The sequence below is a fragment of the Calliphora vicina genome, chromosome 4 (genome assembly GCF_958450345.1).
Source record: "Calliphora vicina chromosome 4, idCalVici1.1, whole genome shotgun sequence".
Classification (NCBI taxonomy): Eukaryota; Metazoa; Arthropoda; class Insecta; order Diptera; family Calliphoridae; genus Calliphora; species Calliphora vicina.
Window position 1 is genome coordinate 83,812,615 of NC_088783.1, and position 9,858 is coordinate 83,822,472.

Below are 9,858 nucleotides of genomic sequence, written 5' to 3' on the forward strand. Positions count from 1 at the left end.
ACGAAGAGTGTAGAGGTATTTCCAATAAAGTTGTGATGATTCTAAAATATGATTTATAAATATGTTAAAATGAATGATAATTATATGATTTGAAATTAAAAGCTACTTTGACAAATTAAGTTTTATTTTGATAGCTTTATTTGCGCTATATGTGCTACAATTGGTCGGGGACCAATTACATGAACCTGACGAGAATCTATAAAAACTATGGGAAGCCACTATGCATTTTCAGAACGAAAAAGGCAACAGTCGGCGATTTTTTTTTCTTGAACATGGTGTTCAAATCCTAAATTCCGATAATGGGAAGTCACTATCTCAAAATCCAATGTGCATTAGTAGTGCAATCTGTGTCGTTTTAAGTGCAATAATAGTCTTAGGTCATCTGTGATAATAGTTTTAGAAATGCAATATTAGGTTTAGAAAACTTTGTAATTATTTGATTCAATTATTATTTTTTTTATTAATGTTTGTTTTCGTCCTAATATTGACCACTTTTAAAATATATTATCATGACCAAAAGAATATTATTCTACAATACGACAAAGATACTAATTGACATTGAACTTTTTTCAAATAACCTCAGTAATAATAATAAATTTTATAAAAACAATAATCACATTATCAATAATTACGTCTGTTCAGTAAATTATAGATGCATTGTTACCATAGATACATTTTTATTCAATAATAAACTCACCTGTTATCAAGGAACATATGTATATCAGCTGAATTAGTATTGCCCGGCTAGAGAATCTTCAGGGTGTGGGAGTTCCCCACGTTGGGCTTCTAAAGAAACTGACCCGCACACCGCTCTCTTCAACTGCGTTCTTAGACATCGGAGTTTTGTTGCACGCCAGTTGGAACTGAGAAAAATCACCTAGGGATTCACGCCACTGAGCTACGCACCCCTAGATACGCCACTGGGTTGAAAAAAAAATTTTGCGTGGGGGGACGGGAGATTTGTTGTTGGGAAGAGGCTACACTCCTAATGCCTCGTATTTTTTTATCCCAAAATATTATTTTTAAAAGGAATGGGCTACTACATGCGATTAGAGCCACCACTCCAGCCCATTCCCGGTGGATTTAGTTTTGTATTTTAGGGATTGGCAAATATATGTGCATGGAGCCACCACTCCAGCTCAATCCCGGTGGATTTAATAAATTCTTTATGGAGACGGGCTACTAACTAGGATTGGAGCCACTACTCCTGCCCAATCTCAGTGGATTTTATTTTCTTTTGTTTTTTTTGGGTGATTGTTTTTGTTTGATTGTTTTTTTTTTTGTTTGATTGTTTTTTTTGTTTGAATGTTTTGTCTTGTTTTCATGTATATATTCTGATAATCTGAAAAGAAAGAAAAAACTTATTAATAAATTATTTAAAAACAATTGGAACAATACATAATTACCCATTCCCATGTCCAAATGATTGTCCAAGATTCCTGAAAATAGAAAAAGAAAAGAAATATTAAGACATTTTAAGAATACTTACCATCGTCCATTGAAATGTACTCCATGTGTGAGTAAATAACAGCTGTGTGAGTATTACTCGTATAAAAGCTGTGTTTAGTAAGCATAGTAGTGTTAACACTCTATAGTAGAAAATGTATGCAGGGTTGCATTTTTCATTCAAAATAATTAATTTTGAAAAAATAAAATTTAAAATTAGTTAATTATGAATGAAATTTTGTAAGTTGCTAAAATTACTGAACGCCTGGTATTGTAGGGGGAGGATGTAGGGCAGGAACATATATTTAATAATTAATTTTGTTTAGACAAAGAAATACCGCGAAAAGTGTATGTAATTTTTTTGTGCATATAAATAAATTTTGTATAATGTATTTTTTTTAATGTATACAGAATACGTTACTATTCGCGGGAAAGGTAGTTAAGGGCCTACAACCATACAAACCAAAAGGGTGATATGTATGACATATATAAAAAAAAATATGTAAGCGGGAAAACTCGCACATGAATTACAAGAAAATTTCCTAATATGGTCATACATATGTAAAATATATAAGAATCGGCGGGAAATAAGCCCGGTAAAAATATTGACTGTATATAAGATGTCAATGGTATAAAAGGAGTAGTAATTAGGAAGACAACATGAGATAGTGTAAAACAGTGCTCAAGTGAAAACTAAAAATCTAAAGGAAAATTTGAATATTTTTTATGAACAAAAATAAACCATCAAACCGCAAAGAAAGTGCTAGTGAGAAACACTAGGATATAAATAATTATATTTTGTGTGGCTAAAATAAGAAAATATATAAAACGTAAGTCTTGTTAAGTAGAAACAAAAAAATATATACAGAAACACAAAAATAAAATTTATATTCTTAAACAATTGTATCCGTGTCGAATTCATGCAAGTTATTATCAAATTTGTAACAGCTTTAAAAATTTTGTTTGAATACATTTTATTGTGTAATAGACTAACAAATTTGAAAAATCTTTGTATGAATTCGTCTCATAAGTTTGTGAATATGGATTGATATAGATGTGTAAAGAAAAAAATATTAAACATTCTGTGTTTTCCATATAGCTGGCTATTATCTCAGAACTAGTGATGGATGACCAATAAATCACAGGAGAAATAGCCAGGTAAGTCATATACCTATATTTTTTTTTATTTATTATCAACATATCCAACCGAAATAACATCAAATAAGTAGAGGCTAAAAAAATTTCGCACTGAGACAAAAAAAAAACCAAATAACAATTTATAAAAAGAAAAATCCTAATTATATGTATGAAAAAAAAAAAAACTAAGCCATTAGGCAATAAAAAAAAAAAAGACAATACATTTATTAAAAGAAAAAATTAAACTATTAGTTAACATACTAACTGAGACTGATTAAAAAAGAGAAAAGAAGAGATTAAGTTAAAAATTATTTAAAGTATTTTTAAGTTGTGCATTGTGAAGAAAATATTGTGTCCTTCGAGATTGTAGTGTTGTATGTTTTGTGTTTAGTTGTAAGTGATTCCTTTAAGGCCAGAAAAAAAAAACACCTAAGAAGAAAAAAATATAATCTTATTAAAACATATCTTAAAAGAAAAGAATCCAGAAAAAAAATATAAAGTTAGTTACCTTAAGTGCTCAAATTAGGCGCGGAAAAACAAAACAGCCGAAACGATATAACGTCATTAGGGAGCTCCTTCAGGCGTAGGTAGTAAATCGTAAATCCGAAAGTGAGGATATCAATTTGAGTGTTTAAAGAAGCTAAAAGAAAAAATATAGAATATATGAAAAAAATAAAGTAATTGTAGAAAAAAGTAATTACATTTTTCTAAGGTATGGTACGAAAAATGTTTAAAAACAAAAAGTAACGACCAAATGAAAAAAAATATAATAAAAATTTAGGAATCTGATATAAATTAAAATTAGTGAATGTTATTATTAAGTATTAGTATGTATGTGTTAGAAATATTAAGAAATATCAGTAATATAAATAAGATAGAGAATTATCAATAAAACGGTTATATTTATATGTTTTAAGAAAAATGAAAAAGTTTGAGTAAATAATCTTTTGGGGGATTGTTGAGTCAGACAGGGCGACGAAAGGCGGGTTTATGGGACTGTGGAAAAAGAGACAGGGATCTACCACAGTTATGGTTGGGAATAAGGGCGATTGGAGGTCAATACCTACCTCCCTATTAAGTGGTATTGACAATAATGTGTAAGTGTTTATTTTTTTTTAGTATTTCATTTTAGAATTTTTCTTGTTGCGACCTAGCCAGAGGGTTGAGAACTCCTCCCATGGGATGATGCCGCAGAGTTGGCAGGGTAAGGGCTGGCATTGGTAAAACAGGTTCGTAACAAGAAGACACAACTTTCTATACTTTTATATATAATCATTATACTATAACGTGTATATCTTATCTTTTCCTCTAGTCAAATGTATACATTCAAAATCATACTGACACAACATTCTGAAAATTTACAGAATCTTGTTGTTTTGTAATATATTTTTGATCACTGCATTGCCTACTACTACATTACCAAACAAGATATACATATGTATTATATATCAAATTGTGCCTTCTTTTCCAAAATCTGGAAAGTTTTGGGTGCGCTATTAGCTATAGCAGTATTTTTTTCATTAATGTATATAAAAACAATTCAAATCGGATCGAGAACAATAATTTCGCATCATTTTGAATTTTGCATAATTTCACCGCAATTTGGTTTCAGATCGGACTATTCGTTTAGAAGTTATAGATTTATTACCACATATTTTTTCAGTTCCCCCACCATACAAGGTTCCCTTATTAAAAGACCTTAATAGCTAAAGAGTTAGTTGAAAGTAGAGATGCCAAATGGGGAATCCCGATTGTATTGTAAATACATAATTATGTACGTTTTTTTCTTACAATTTTAGGGATTTTAGATTTCCCGAAAATCCTTAACCAAATCCCGAACGGCGGGATTTTCAAAAATCAGTCTCGATTAGCATCTCTAGTTGAAAGCCTGTATATTAGGCATATAAATAATTTTGGCGAAATTTTTGGCATACCACCACGTGATGGACATTGTAGTATCTATTCGACTATGCTATGCCAATTTGCATATTTGCAAAAATTTTGAATAATTATATCCCTACTGTATATAGGAAATTATATAAACTCTCTTGAATCAGTGTCGAAATCAACAAACAGTAATTTTCTATTTGCTGATAGTGGAAACAATAAATAATAGATTTTCTTAAAATAATACACATAATAAATTCATGTATTTTATAAAATAAAAATAATTATTTATCTATAAAACTAAAAATTTAAAAAAAAATCATACAACACTAGCAGAGCAAGGTTTCGATCCTCGGACCTCTGGGTTATGGGCCCAGCACGCTTCCACTGCGCCACTCTGCTTCTAAAAATATATTGTTAATTTTTAATGATATTCCTTACATTAATTGCTAAGTAATTTATTCTGTAATATACAGAGGTAATTTATGTTAACATTACTAAAATTTTCTTAAGTCAGAAAGAGTTAATTACAAGTTAATTAAGTGTATTTATATATGTAGTTTATTTAATTTTTAGCAAAAAACAATACAAATTATAAGGTTTCACAACGATTTTCTATTTTTTTCTTTTAAAAGTTATTTAATTTTTCTAAATCTTTGATTTCTTTTAGGATTTACGTAATAAGTACACATCTAAAAATATTATTAAAAAAAAATAAGTTAAATTAAATAAAAAAATATCTCAACACTAGCAGAGCAAGGTTTCGATCCTCGGACCTCTGGGTTATGGGCCCAGCACGCTTCCACTGCGCCACTCTGCTTTACATCGATATGTAATAATTAAACCTCATAACTAGCATAACCCCGTTCGCTTCGCTGCCCCTATTGAAGCAAAATATAAAAAATACGAATAGATTTCTGATACAACCCTATTACGTACAATGCCACCATCCAAAAGCCAATTTTTTTTTTTAAAAATCACTTTTTCCTTAATGGAGTTTATTTACTTTTTTTAGCTTGAAACTTTATTTAAAAAATATAAACTTTCACAGCTGTTTATATATCAACATTTATGTCGTCAAAGTGTTAGGAATTGAAACGAAAGTAAAGCGAAAGTTTCTTCAATTATAACTATTGCCTTTATTTGGGAGTTTCAGCCAAACATCGTAATAATATAAGTGATTCAGACAAAGCTTAAAGACTCTCGAAATTACAATTTTCTTTGTAATGGCGGTCTCACACAAATTTTTCCGATCTGCCTATTTATGTCTACACTTCGTACAGTGATAAGGAATGAATCCATTTTTAAATAAACTTCGAACGGCGATAAAAAATGTTGATAAGTTACCCGGCCTTATTTAAAGAATAACTATTTGATCAAACGCAGAACAATAGGTACTTTTTCGAATTTTTTTACAAATTGACTTTTTGGTATTTTTATAATATTTGGGTTGAAATCTTCTAGAAAAAATCAATTTCCCAAAATTTTTAAATTTTCAAAAAAGTATCTTTTGTTCTCCGGTTTCTCATTTTGTAAAGCATTCTGATTGCCTCGCTCCTGGTATGGATATTATAGCCAAAATACTACAAAATCCCATTTTTAGGATTTTTCAATATTTTTTTTTTGAAATTGCGGGATTCCCGATTACAAGTTAAAAAAACTCAATAAAAAGCAATTTTTGTCATATTTTTTAAAAAAGTTTTCCATTAAAATTTTTAATTGTCAAAAGTTATAAATATTTTTGAAAACTAGACAAAATATATGTGTTTTAAGCAAATTAATTAGGAAAAACATAACAACTCAGTGCTATACATTTGAAATGTAGCTCCTGGGGAGTCAAAACAAAATAAGTATTTTGAAGCAACTATAAACTTTGTGATGCCGCAATTTGTTTGCTCCCCTTTTATAAATTTTGTTTTAATTTAATTTTAATATAAATTGTATTAGATCATCTACAAACAACGTTTTCCAATTATTTTTAGTTAATTAGTCCTTGGAGCAGCATAAACTAGTTTGTTGGCAAAATTTCCCCAATTGTTTTATGTGAATTTTTAATTAGATGTTTCTTTGAATGTGGTAAATGATGGATTTGGGAAAAAGTATTCCATTAAATGTTTTATTTTATTACACACACAATCATTCCAGTCAACGTGTAATGAGTAGTAATCATTATTTTAACACTCAAATAAGGGAATGTTTTATTTTTATGTATTCAAACACATTTTCGTTCAGCAAAACAAAAAAAAAAGGAAAGAAACAAGAAACGGTAAAGGATCTGGTAGATTATGGAGTTTTATGACCCCCTATGATTTTGGTAATTGGGTATTTTTGTTGCTTCTTCCTCCCTCCTATTCCTTAACAAATGTAAGTACAATGAACCAACAACCATTTTGTTTAATAAAAAAAGGAAAAAATCGTAAATATTCACACACTGCTCGTACACAACCCTGAAGAGAAGGAAAAAGGCCTGTGATGATGATGATGTGTCTGTGACAAAATTATAAAACAAGTTGAGAATTATTTCTTCAGTTTTCAGTACTTTTTTTCTCCTTTTACGAGGCATATGACGACGACTGACTTGATGTTATTCACAGTTTTGCAGATGTTTTTTTTTTAAGAAAATACAATGAACTTACACATATTCAACCCAAATTGTGTGTGTTTGTGTCCAAGATTATGAACATGCCACATTGCCAGGATGAGTTAAAGTTACCTAAAGGACTCTTTTGAAACATTCTAAGGATACAATAATCGGTAAGTAGTCCCTTTGCTTGTTTGTGTGTTTTAAGGATAAAAGATTGATTTGGTTTATTTGTGTATGCGCATGTAAGTGTTTGTTTGTGGCTGAATGTATCTGAGATGTTGTACTTTCAGTAACTTAAGCAGTGATTTGTGATTGAAATGTAATTGGATTAACGCTTATTGTCACTCAAGAAAAGAACGAGAAATACAAAACAAAACAGTGCATCATAAGTAGGAGCATGTTTACACCAAAAGGTTGTTTATTCGATTTTATTAGTATTTTCGTATTTTTTTTTTCTGGTTGGTTGGTTTGTTTCTTTGCCAGAATCATAAAGAGTTTTATGAGCAAAGATTATGAAAAGCCATAAAATGGAAAACAAAACCATGTCGTTTACAAAGTAAAAGTATATTAAATTATCCCTTTTTATGTTGATGTTGATGAAAACCGTCATTATTAGCGAATTATTTTGTTATTGGAAATTTATAATGTCATTAATGTAGAAATAATTCAGGTGACAAATAATAACGCTCAACAAAAGTCGAAACATTTTTTAACACATGATAAAGTCCATATACATTGAAACTACACACTTCATATAGTCAAATTGCATTTACAGTTTTAAATCTGGTGCTATTTTTTCGCACAATTTTCAAAGCAAGTTAAATTTTAATTTCTTTTTTTTTCAGTTTATACCTGATCTAGCGATATGAATGTCAAAACGTTAATCTTTTAATATCCTTTGAAGGTTCCATTCCATTTGTTAAAAAAGGCATATGTTGCAGTTTCACATACAAAAATTTCATATTTCTAGCTGTGATAGTGCAAATAAAATTTGTTATCTCTCTAATGAAGAAAATGTACTATAAAAAATTTTAAAATCTAAAAAAATTAAGACAAAATTAAGGAATATAGTACTCCATTATAATGTCATGAAAATATAGAAACAGTTGTAGGAAAATGTCAAGAATATATTTGAACTTGAATAATTAAAACATCTCATTCATTTGATAACCATATTCTGTGTATCATTCATAGGGGTTTTCAATTTAAGCTTAATTCACTAAAAGCCATTCCCAACATCTAATTCTTTAGCTTTATTTAAAAACTTTTATTGAATTCATTTATCGTTGAAATAATAATAACGAAAAAATCTACTACAAATGGAATTAAAAAGTTTTTTCTTCATCCAGTTTTGTTTTGCTTTTAATCATTTACAAAATGAATTGATAAAAGTTGACTTAAGCTATTTAGTAATAGATTCAAGAAATTTATAATGATTCAATAAGGTTAATTCTATAAATAGGAATTCTTTGTAGTTTCTTTGTACTCCCGGGAATCGGTTAGTGAAAAATTTCCAAAATTGCAAAAATGTGATGTGACTAAAATGTGATTGAGTCAGAACCAATGACTTCTGTTGAATAAAATATTAAGAAAATTTATACAAATTCTTTAGTATGAAAAAGTGCAATATTTTTGAATCTAATTGAGATATTGACTTTTTTTTGTAAGACCAAAAATTAACTTATCTAAACAAAAAAAAATATTTCGGAATAAAGGTGGATCAAATTGTTCCTAATATTTCCAATCTTATTAAAATTTTGATACAAATTTTATTTTTAGAATCTCAATAAATATGTAATATATAATAAAATCTTTATTTATTAACAAAACTCAATGAACTGTACAACGTTTTTTAAAATTGTCATTCTAAATAACAAAGTGTAAAAAACCTGTAAAAAGCTCAAAGAGAATCCCAAAATTCCTAATAATTAGGGCGAAAATCGCAAATTTTTATTTTTTACAATTTTGCCCATGGGGTCCACATTTCCTTCTGGGCTGGGAAAATACTTCAGAGATAAATAGGAAACACATCAAGGTTTATAAATCAGCTTTCCGTTTAGAGATCCCTGCTATGGGATTTTAGAACATTTGGCCCAAATTTGAAATTTTGATTTGGGAGACATATTCGAAAAATAGGAAACGTTTTTTATACAAAAATGTTCTCCGTAAATATACCTTACAGAAAAATATAAAATTATTATATATGCTTAAAGAAAGTTTATTTTTAATAAAAAAAAGAGTTAAGTCACCTTTTCGCCCAAAAAACAGCAAAAACCAACTATTTTTTGAATATTTAAATTGAAAATCTTTTATTTTTGGATCCATAATTGATATTGCTCTAAAATCTTTTGTCTGTTATTCACAATTTAGTTGTCTAACTAAAAAGAAATCGAGTCCATTCGGTCCAAAAGTACGACTTATAATTTTAAAAAAGTGTATAGAAAAATTTTAAAATTTCAAATTTGAAATGCCTATAACTCGGAAATTGTAAGAGATAAATAAAATAGCACATCCAAGCATGTTTTTCGAAGACCTAGCGCTTTCCAAAAATATAAAAATCTTTGAAATCAGAGGGGACACAAAAAAATTGCACGTTTTTAAAAATTTTACATGTCTTAGGTACCCTAATTTGAGCTCCTGGAGCCTTTTAATAACTTAAACTCGAATACTCCTTGGCTAAAATTTTATCGGACCAGCCGTTTAGAAATGCCAGATTTATATCCAAACAAATTTGATTCTGGTATTCTATCGGTTAACAGATTTATTTTGGTCGGTTAACTGTTCGAATAATTCAAAATTGACGA

General features: G+C 28.9%; 2 non-coding genes across 2 annotated transcripts; both read right to left on the reverse strand.

The window, feature by feature from the left end:
- Positions 1-4,800: 4,800 nt before the first annotated feature.
- TRNAM-CAU (transfer RNA methionine (anticodon CAU)) lies at positions 4,801-4,872 on the reverse strand. Its single transcript has one exon. It is a non-coding gene; the product is annotated as a tRNA-Met (tRNA).
- Positions 4,873-5,218: 346 nt separating this feature from the next.
- On the reverse strand, positions 5,219-5,290 carry TRNAM-CAU (transfer RNA methionine (anticodon CAU)). The gene has a single exon. It is a non-coding gene; the product is annotated as a tRNA-Met (tRNA).
- Positions 5,291-9,858: the final 4,568 nt, after the last annotated feature.